The sequence below is a fragment of the Apium graveolens genome, chromosome 10 (genome assembly GCF_009905375.1).
Source record: "Apium graveolens cultivar Ventura chromosome 10, ASM990537v1, whole genome shotgun sequence".
Taxonomy (NCBI): domain Eukaryota; kingdom Viridiplantae; phylum Streptophyta; class Magnoliopsida; order Apiales; family Apiaceae; genus Apium; species Apium graveolens.
The window spans coordinates 56,692,105-56,701,791 of NC_133656.1; positions in this window are offsets into that span (position 1 = coordinate 56,692,105).

The window sequence follows — 9,687 nt, forward strand, 5'->3', positions numbered from 1 at the left end:
AGGTCAAACCGTACCCCGGATCGGAAAAGTCAAAACACGGAAAGTGTTCAGAATTATCATATTAGGTTAGGAAGGAGTTTTCGGAAGAGTTTCGGGTTGTAAAAACATACAAGCGATTGAAGTGGGACGATTTCTCATTCTAAAAATTAATTTTATAATTATGTAAAATAATCATTATTAATTCTATAAATCCTTATAAAATCATATGGTAATCCAAAAATTACCAGAAAAATACCAAAATTATCTATATTTAATTCTGGATAATTAAAAATTAAAATATCCACATTTTTATCAGAAATAAACATCCAAATATTAATATCAATTATCAAATAATTCATAAAAATCACATAATAATTATTTACTGATAAAAATAATTACATAATATTTCCCAGACGTTACATCCTTCCCCCCTTAAAAGGATTATGTCCTCAGAATCATGCTAAGGAACAGACACTGATACATTTCGAGTATCTTACTTAAAATTTCTCAAGACTTACTACATTAATCACGATTCAATGGTCCCCTACCGTCCTCAAATTTATTAGTTGCTCATGCAATCCCTAACTCAATCTTTTACTTCACACATTTGGGGCTAAATTACTTTTTATAGTCATATACACATGAATACCTTATGGACTCGTTACACCTGTGACAACAAGACCAACTCATTCACAATCGTTCTGTCTATCTCACTGTTTCGAAAGACTAACTTAATTTACACTAACCCTCTTTTCTTTCCAATTCTAATAGTTCGTGTTCATGAACTTTCTATTTTCACTGGCAGTTCTATTCTACTTTTCATGTCTCCTTCTATTCGATTAGCCTGACCTATGATCGTTTCCAATCGTATTCGAGAATCCTTAATCGGTCTCTTGCATTTTCTATCCGTCTGCGCCCGATATCCACTTTGTGGTATACTTCAATTTCTTTTCAATCACCATCAATTATATTCCTTGAGCGAGAATCTGCTACTATCTGAAAGGAAATATTAATTTGGAACGGAATGAATCATAACTTTATTCAAAACCTGGTCTCTCGGTACTAATACTCATTTTATTGTCATATCAAATTAGATATCAATACGAAATTTGATGTTCACAACATCCCAAACTGAAGTCAACATCAATCATCTATATTTATACCATCTTTGATATCCAACAACAAAGTAAGTATCAGCATAACCCAGAAGACGGATCAAAACATATTCTTCAGTTCCTAACTTTTCCAATTCTTTTAACCATTTCCCAACAATCTTAACGGTGTTCACTCTTTTTCTTTCTATTTGAACATCTATTCCTAAATGGTGGTATTTACCCACACACAGGAGCTCATAATCAATTACAACCAGAATTCATATCTTTGAAGCTGAGAATGTAGCTGTTATTTTCATACTCTTCGCAAGCATATCTTCAGGCGTTTAACTTGGTCTTCCCTAGTCCTTGAACTAGCGAGGATGTTATCAATAAATACAATCACACTATCCCAATACTCCTGGTACATTTTGTTCACTTAACCTTCAAACTTACAATTCCTGATAATCGACGCATAACCTCATATCTCTCTTTTCTTTTTCCATGACCACTTTTGTGCACAACGCAAAATACTCTTTATTTCATTATTCTTTCGTTCCACATTTCTGAAGTTTTCCTTCACTTATTATTTCATTCCTATTGAGTCATACAATACAGGGCTTTTGACACCAGCTTGACTCCGTGCAGTAACCGAAGAGAAATTATTTCCTCATTTCCCGAGGTAACCTTGGTAAATCATTCGCTCGAACCTCCAGGACTTCATTTTAATTTTAAAGAATTCTAACATAAGAGTCATTGCAATATTCTTCTCTAGCAGTTCGCCATCAATATCTTTGTTTAATCATCCCTGTTTACACGCATTTTTAGAATGAATTCCTATCTCTAACTATCGACGTTTTACCTCACTCTCCTAACAGTTCGGGCACAATCGACGTTCCCAACTTGCATATTTCCTGGATTATTTTATAAAATTTCTTTATCATCATTTTTGATTCCACTTCTTTTCTTCATTATTCATTATCTCTTTTAAACATAACGAATTTCTTTTTCTTAGTAATTTTAATTTGTTTATCATTAGATAAGTCATTTCTGAAGTTAACGCTAGAATGCGGGCTATTGTTTATAATATTTAAATTCTTACTAACAGAATTATCGAATTTCATCGGTAGCTATTTTCTTAGCCTTGCTTAAAGTATCACAGATCGCGTATTTGACTTCTCTTCATTGGTTAATATCTCTTTTTCCCTGAGTTCACCTGCGGACTTCATCAATCTTCCGTTTTACCTTAGATGCTTAAATTTGCGAGCTTTCCGCTATTTTACAGCAACTTCCATTCAATCATCATTCGAAATGAGTATGCCTTCAAGTCCTTCCTGGTACGTCATTATGAATAATAACGTCTCTTTGTTTTGTCTTACACCTTCAGTTCTTAGAAATATTCTTCTCATTCGCCTGTACCAATAACTTTTTGTTCCTCTTATTTATTGAAAAGGGCGTACTCTTCTGGATAAAACCTCGCACATGTTTGCAGTAACATCACACTACTTTTACTCAATTTCCAATTTTTGTTAATGTCACTACTTCCTCCAAATTGCTAATTGCTTTGATTTTGGTTCTGGAAATCATGTCAGAACTTGACTCAATCTAATTGGAATCGATCTCCATTTAACTAACCATTAGTTGGTAAAATTGATTAATTAACTCTTTTAACTGATCAATTAAACCAAGTGAAGACTAGCTAACTGGAATCAAAGACCAATTTCACAAAGTCGATTTTATCATAACATTCTTTCTCAAGAACCGAGATCGCAGTCATTTGAGTACTGATGGAAACGACCATATACTTCCTTATTCTTGAATGTAGGGTAATTTCTGAAAATTTGGGCAACACTTCCCCAATACCATTGACTGCCAGTCGGATTCAAGCCAACACCATCAATAAACCAGATCATCCAAATTCATATCCACCCACTTTTATTAACCAAAATCATCAATTTTTCCACAATTCACATTTTATCATCTTGATCAACACCTGTCTGGAATATCATATATCTTTTGAAATGAGACTTTAGGTCTTAAATCAACAAGGATTAACATAACCACTCCATTTCCAGTTCTTTCAGAATCTTACAAAATTTTATTAGTGAACTTTAAAATTTGTCTCGTTTCTCAAAATTTTATTTCGCGAGTATTTTAACTTATTTCTTGTCATTACTAATTATGTACAGTTACTTTTAAGAATTATGCCGCATCCTTCAACCAATCACGCCAATCCTCTATCTTTGAAGATACACATTCAATTCCATTAATTAATCTGTTTATTTTCTAATAACCACGCATGGTTTTCATTATTATTGTCGCAATCTGGTGAAAACTCAGCCGTCAGATCATTATTTCTTGAAAAGTTTCACAGGCGAGTCACCATTGCTTCATCTCTACTTATGGTTCCGCATCAAACTTTTGTCACTGACTCGGGTATGAGCATTGAATTCACAATCACTTATTTACGCAAGTTAGAGAAATTCACAATTTCTTGAAGAACACGTTCGAAGTTCGATTACATTTAAGATTTCTTCCATCTTGAATCTTCACGACAAATATCTCCCCGCGACGAAGGGATGTTTCACGTAGTAATTGCATGTCTGAGTCATTGTTCAGAATTTCCTTGATCTTTGATCGTCGTCCCGATACTCATTTATTCTGTTTGATGCACACAACTTTACTTCCTTATTTTGTAATTGATCTAATTATTACGGTTCACTAACGATTCATTTCTCATCGAAATTTTCCAATTCGAAGTGCATCGCGTTAACGTAATCTACCGTACTCATGAGATCCTCGTAACACGAACAACTGTCAGATTTGATGTCTTTGCCACGACCGCGTTGTCGGTGAATCTATTCTTCTTTGCCCGCAAATGTCCCCCATTTATCGGCTTGCAATCATATTCTCCTTCGAGACGTGATTCTACCTGTCACACTGGACTATTCTATTTCTTTTGTAATCGTCAAAGAAAAGAATCTACGCATGAGGAGATTTTGTGAATATGACTAAAAATAAAAAAAAACTGGATAAGGAATAACTATGCAACAATTGCTTGGGAGGAGCTGTAAGTCAATAAATTGAAGGAAGAAGAATGAGTAAGGATTTAGATGTGAATGAGACAACCATATTCGTACTCAAGATGGCCAGTCTTTCATACTATATGGCATACAACACATGATTTGGTGGCGTCCCACCCGACTCTTCGTCATTTCGACAAAGCGTCACATCACAACACTGTTGTCTCAATCAAGAATCAAGAATTTGAGAAAAGAAACAATTTAGAAGGAATACAAGAAATTTTCTTTCATTTTTGCCTCATACGATTTATCAATAAAAGAAGCTCACACATATTCAAGAATCAAGAAGAATATATACTATCGTATTAGAAGAAAGAATGTCAGTGTTGATCACTTTCCATGCTTTGCCTACATCTGCCTTCAGGATCGTTCGAATGAGAGATTCACCGTTTAGGTCACGTTATAACTTCGGAATGTCATCTGGAAATGTCTCCATATCCACTATTTTAATAGTTTGACCATAATTGCGTCCTTTCGAAATTTATAACCATTGCTTCGAATTCCATTTATCCCGCATAAAATAATCATCGATCACGCAACTCCTCAATTTCGTCGATAAAATATGATTCTTCTTCCACCGTCTAGAAGATTTTGCCATTTTAATCATCCTCCGTCTATTCGAATCACGAATCTCGTTAAATTTCAAATTTTTTTATAAATTGGGTAAATAATATTTTAATATATTGATTCAATTATTGTTATTATTAAACAAAGTTTACTTCCATCTTTCACAAAAACTTTTCTTCCTGCTGGTGGGCCTACTTGGTCCTTCGAACTAACAATACTGAGTCTATACCCATTCTTCTTTTTAGGTCATTTTCTGTTTATAATAACAAGAACATAAATAGTAATTCTACAACCAAATTGTAAAACTCATTTCATACAAAAATTCCTCTAAAAGTTGATTAAGAAAATCTTTTTCAAAAATCTCATTTTACAATTTTGGAAATCAAATATTCGGTCGTCATTACTATATAAGTTACTTGCTATTTTCCTGATTTACTAATGAAATATCTAATTCCAAGAATGTCCATATAAGGGTCTTTCTACTTCGGTACGCCTTCTATGCTTTTCCTTGGACTCTGTTCGCATTTCTTAGTCGATGAAACTTCATTTACCGTTGTATATCATTTTATTCGCAATTTTACCGCCATGCTGACATCTGGTACTATCTTTGACATTCTTGTCATCGTCCTTGACGTTACGCTTACAATCACGCATGCGATTCGATGTTATGTCTGAGGATAGGGTCGCACCTTCTTGATAGTCTTACCTATATCTAGGAAGGTGGATATCATTCCTCGCGCAGCGCCCGATAAGTGATAAGTATCTTCTCGCAACGGTGGTACCTTCGAAACGTGCAACGTTGGTTCTTCATTGGCTTCCATCAACTGGTTACATCTGGCATGAAGCTCGTCCTACTACCTAATTCTAAGTTAGATCATACCAAAATTTACCTAGCATTCCTTTCCCAAGTTCTCACAAGAATCAATCGCATTTTTCTCAAAAACCGCATGAACAGTTGGGTAACATACCGAATCTCCGTCGATCTGGATCCTTCATTGCTGTAGAATCTAAGAATTCAATATACCTATAGCGTGCGACATTCGCCTTACATTTTCTCAGCAATCCTATCTTACCAACTCCAGATCGGATCTGCTAACCCTAATTCGCACTCAACTCAACTTAACCTGAGTATGCCTAGGGTCTTTCTTATCCTGTATGATCTATCATTCCTATCTTACTCTCACCTATTCTTATTTCAGTGACCAATAACCCGTAGCTCTGATACCAACTTATAACAACCCAAATCCGGGGTCAAAATTTGGTGTCACTAAACAATCATTACATAAAATAAAGAAATAAATAAATAACCCCTTGAATCCGGATCGTATACAGGTTATGGTATGAAACAAGAATCTAACCTTCTACAACTCATCACAACTAGAATACAAGTGTAAATACCTTTAAAATAATGCTCTTGTCACATTCTTCTAACACCTTCAACCTCTCGCAGCGGAAATTTCTCTAACTTCTGCTGTCTATCAAAGCTATTCACTTTTATCCTTATCCGTTTCTGGCAGAAATAAGAATTCACAAAGCAAGAGTGAGCCAAAATTCCCAGCAAGTATATATTTTGAGTTTCAAACATTAATATCGAAGAAAACTTCCGGACAAAATCTTAAAACAATTTTAAACAATTCTATTTATTTTCAGTGAGTGAGCGAATAAACGTTGGTTGTCACCAGTCTTTAACTAAAATCCAAAAATGACAAGCGATTCCCCGATTCATCTCCTGAATCAGGGTTTTGTCCGATTTTGGAATCATAAAACCATTCGAGAGAGAATGCCGTTAATGGCGATCAACAACAAATTAGATTGGACACTAGTTTGCATCTATATCCTGCTGATCAGTCAGGATATAATGCAGATCTATATCTTCATATATAGATCCAGTCGGGTCCCCAGGCACTACGGCCCATCTCGAGGCACTAGTCGTATCCCAGTCCTCAGGATTAAGTAAAACTCAATCCCCAAAATATCACTATCCAACCCGTAGAGTGTTTTGATGTCAAATCATTTTAAATTCAAAACATCCCAATTCAGGGTTCGCAAATACCCCGAAAGAATGGGTATTTGCTCAAGAGAGCAATCGAATTATAGGAACAAGAATGAAAGGACATGCATAATCAGAGTAATTGCAGCGAAATATAAAACAGTTAACTATTCTGAACTTAGAATAGGAACGAATAAATATTTGCAGTATTTTAAAAGAAAATCAGAAATACTTGCAGTATTTAAAAGAAAGTTCGGGAATACTTGCAGTATTTAAAAGAATGTTCTGGAATACTTGTCTCAATAAGCTTTAACCGCTATTACTAGTTGACTTTGGTTCGAGTTGGACGTTCGGCTTTATCGTCAAACTACTAATCCATTCTGGATACGATCCCAATATTCAGGCCCTTCAATTGGAACTTCGTGGATCTCGACGTCTAATCACTAAATCGTCCCTAGTCCGATGTCGTTACTCGGGTGTTCCTTCTAGGACGTACATGGTTAAAATATCCTAATTCAGATAATCGTTTCACTTAAGCTCAACTTAATGCCACAATCACCTCTACCCATGCTATTTCCTATTCCAACTTATATTTATATGTATTATTAAAATACACATAGCAATTAGGGTTCACATCTTCAAGACTCGGTTCGGTATTTATTTTCGGAAAATACGTATATTTGTTATCTCAGAAATAGGGTAATCGATTACTTATGAATTATTTTGTGTCATTCGCAATTAAGTTCATATAATATAATCGTATATGATTATTCGACGTCTCCGATAATTATAGGTTACGTTCCCGTATTTTCGGAATTATTTTCCTGAAAATCGGGCAGCGTCTCCTTAATTTATCGACCTACCCGTCGAGTCATTTCGACGTCAATCACAACAATAACAACAACCAATCCAATCCACAATCCGATTATCAATCCTAATCACCGATATAAATTCAATTATTGTTATTCGTATTTTATTTTTCTTTTCGTTTTAAAATTAATTTCACAACTACTTTTGTTTATAATTTATAATTTATAATTTATAATTTAGGACTTAGATAAAAATCATCATTGCCCACCATCTGCTCGCCGAGGCTCATCGCCGACGGCGGTAAAATTCGTCGGTGCCCGATAAATTCGGGTTTCCATACGAATTCCACCGATTTATTGTTATAATTTCCTGCACAAACAAATTCATTTTCATTAAAATAATCAATTAACTTATTCAAATTTTCCATTAAAATTAACTGGAAATAAGAAAGCACAGCACCACTGGCTCACGCGGCCACGCGCGGCCGAGAACAGAACACCAAGGCGGCGAAACCAAGAAACAAAGAACACGACCAACAATCACATACTGGACACACACATATATATGTATACATCCATATGTATATATATATATGAACAGGATTTAAACGAAGCAAGCTACCGGAACCAACCGGAAAATATGGCGGCGGCACAACCGGAAAAGAAACGGCAGGCGGAGAACGGCGAAGGAAACGGGCGATATGGCCGGAAAATAAAGAGGTCGGCCGGACATACCAGAAATAGAGACGAAAACCGGGAGAAAAAGGAGAGAGACAAGGAAAGAGGGAGAGAGAGATGAGAGAGGTGGAGAGATTAAGGAGAGAAATCGAGAGAGAGATAGAGACATGGCTGAAAAAACGGGTTGAACCCGATTTAAAGAATCTGCCCCCCCTTTTTGTTTCCTTTTTTTTATTTTAGTATTTTATAACGATAGTTCTGACTTTGGATATCGAATTTCAAAAATTTAATGAGCGTTTAACTGGTAAAATCACTTAAATATTCTCGAAAATAATTTTTAAAATCTCGAAATAATTAGAGGTTATCAAAATAAAGTTTCCAGAATTTCTAAATTATTTTTGAAACGCATATCAGACCCGCGTTTTGTAAATTAAAGAACAGACTTGTGGATAAATAAAAGCAAGAAAATTGCTTGGATAATTTTAAAATTCTCAAAATATTTAAAAGTTAGTAACATAAAATTTTCAGGATTTTTGAAACCTCTTGGAATTAAATATTGATTTTATAATTAAATGAGATCAGAAAATCTTTTAAAATTGAATAATTAATAAAATATTGATTTCCAAATTTTATAAACCCCTAAAAATAATAAATAAAATTATAAAACAATAAAAATAGTTTTAGAAACAATTTTAACATTTTTAAGAATAAATATTCAATAAAATCATTTTAAAAATGAATTAAATGCATACAGCTCGATAATTAATTATAAAAGTAATCTTCGCGTCCAACTAATCAAACACAATTAACAATACAGCAACACGTCCCTAAGAAAACCATTGCATATTTTATTTATTTAATATTTCGATAATTACATTTATAGAGTAGATCGGTAAATAGGTTACTTAGCCGCTAAGTAACTAAAACCACGATACGATTTTAATACCAAATTTGGATAATTATCAAAACAGAGACTCTTATAAAATACTTTATACGGAAATAAAGTAATAATATCTCGCCTTCTGAGGATACAGATTTTTATCGATCTATAAAATGATTTGCGTATCGAAAATTTTACACCGGGACTTGTACAGGTCAAACCGTACCCCAAATCGAAAAAGTCAAAACACGGAAAGTGTTCAGAATTATCAGTTTAGGTTAGGAAGGAGTTTTCGGAAGAGTTTCGGGTTGTAAAAACGTAAAACCGATTGAAGTGGGACGATTTCTGATTCTAAAAATTAATTTTATAATTATGTAAAATAATCATTATTAATTCTATAAATTCTTATAAAATCATATGGTAATCCAAAAATTACCAGAAAAATACCAAAATTATCTATATTTAATTCTGGATAATTAAAAATTAAAATATCCATATTTTCATCAGAAATAAACATCCAAATATTAATATCAATTATCAAATAAATCATAAAAATCACATAATAATTATTTACTGATAAAAATAATTACATAATATTTCCCAGACGTTA